This window comes from Elaeis guineensis, chromosome 6, assembly GCF_000442705.2.
Source record: "Elaeis guineensis isolate ETL-2024a chromosome 6, EG11, whole genome shotgun sequence".
Classification (NCBI taxonomy): Eukaryota; Viridiplantae; Streptophyta; class Magnoliopsida; order Arecales; family Arecaceae; genus Elaeis; species Elaeis guineensis.
In genome coordinates this window covers 66,419,384-66,421,630 of record NC_025998.2, presented here as the reverse complement: position 1 = coordinate 66,421,630, position 2,247 = coordinate 66,419,384, and positions in this window count along the sequence as shown.

Sequence of the window (2,247 nt, the reverse complement as noted above, 5' to 3'; positions counted from 1 at the left end):
TGCGTGCCCACAATCCTGTTAGGAACAGAAGGAGACCTCATCCTAACATGAGCTGAAACTGACTGTCAAAAACAAGTGGAGAACCTCATCTTGACACAAACAAAGGCTCGGTCGATCAAGATCGGACAAGGAGGAAAGCCTCCTTAACGGCCCTCTAAACTCTCACGACCCGTCAAGAGCAGAGGGAAGACCCTCACTCAAATACAGAAGAAAAGAGGAGATGAAAAGAGAAAACGACGAACTACGCCAGCGATAAGTGAAAAATGAACTACATCAAAGGCACAAGGAACCTCGTCTCAACGAGGAAGAAAACCCTTGTCGAAACTCTCCAGTCTCTAAGGGTGAATCAATACAGCGATGATCAAGAATCTTCAAACAACGTCGACATCCGATAGGATGAAAGACAAAAGAAGCTCAGTAAATAATGACTCAAAGCAAGAATAGACAGGTAATGAGAAAAGTTCCATTTCATTTCATTAGTAAAGCGTGCGTTATGAAGCCTTTGAAGGTCGAGACTCAGGGGACCTCCCTCAACGAGGAAGAAAACTCTTGTCGAAAATCTTCGTCCCAAAGGGCGAATTGGCATAGCGACGATCAGGAATCTTCAAACAACGTCAACGTCAAACAGGATGAAAGACAAAAGAAGTTCGGTAAATGACAACTCAATACCAAAATGGACAAGATAAAAGATAATTTCATTTTCATTTCATTGATGAAGTACGCATTATAAAGCAAGCCCTGAAGGCCAAAAAAAAGAGAAATGACCAGAGAAAAAAAAAGAATACATAAAAAAAAAAGAGAAGAAAGGAGCTCTAAGGAAGCCCAACTTCTTTCGATTTCGAGCTCTCGATTTAGTCCTTGTTAGGGATTGCCTTAAGTTTTCAACTTCTTCCTCTAGTTCCATCTTTCTCAGTAGCATATCCGGTACATCTAGTGGAACCGCCGGCTCTCACCCTTTGACTCTCGAAGCCTCTTCCTCAGGACCTCGGACTCCGCCTCGGCATCTTTGATCGCCTGCTGCTCGTGGATTAGCTGAATCTTCAGCCGTTGCAGTTCGGCCTCCTCCCGCCCAAGTGCACAGACAATTCTGCCATGGTCCCCCTCAAGGAGCGGAGCTCATCAGAGCCTTGTGCAGAGGCGAGCTGGACTCTCTCAGATAAATGCCTCCGAAGGCAGGCAACTTCGTCGGTCACCGTCTGGAGCTTCCTTCGGTAGTCCTCTACTTGCCGCTCCAGCCAGCTCGGTAGGCGTTGTAGTTCGCCTCAATCCTGCAGCTGCTTTTAAGGTCAGAGAACTTCTGCGACCAGTCTCGATCACGGTCGGCTTGGACCGTGAGCCAGGATGAGCTCCCTTCCAACTGGCCGATCTTCTCCCGTGCGGCTGCCAGCTCGACTTCAAGGGAGCTGATCTTGGAAGCCTGAGCCCAAGATCAGTCGCTGGCATGTTTTTGGAGTTCCTCGAGCTCCGTCATGAAGTCGGCCTTCTTCCGGATGAATTCCATGAGACCCTTTCTGTGGAGGTCCTAAAGGCGAACAGCCTCCGTAGTGACTTTCGAGTGGCTCTTCCTCAGCGGTGAAGTTCATCTTCTAGCTTCTTGGATTTTTTCGTCAACTGACGAACTTCTCTTCTGAGGTCTCGGATCGTCGACTTCAGAGGAATCCCCTGTGGCAGGGGAGAGCTTCGGTAGGACACTATCGTTGGAAGACAAAAGCATCGCGGCTCAGATTAGTGCAAGAAGACAAAAGATAAGGAAAAGAATACAAAAAAAAAAGAAAAGGGGGGACCCTTTGTAAAGAAGGATCCGATTTCATTGATTAAATAATTTTCAAGTACAAGAGAATAAAAAAAAAACCACCACGAAGGAAAAATACAAAGCTAGAGATTTCGAACCTCTGGGACAGAAGTAGAGGGGCTCGGCATCCCCGGAAATCGTCAACGGCGGCCGCAGCAGTTGACGAGGTCCCGACTGGAGGAGGACCGACGGTGGCTTCGGATGGTCCGACTTCATCGTCGGATGCCTCGTTCAAGAAGCTGAGATCCAGTTCGGAAAACCTCCCAGCCACCTTCTCTTGGCAGAATTCGAAACCCTTGATGAAGGCATCCTGGCCGAACTGGACCTTTAAATCCTCCATCTCGGAGGAGGCCTTAAACTCCTCCACTGCTCGGGCCCCTGCCTCCGAAATCAGGGACGAAATCCATGCTTTCAGTTCGAAAACCTGCACCTTCAACTCGAAAGCCTGCACTCTC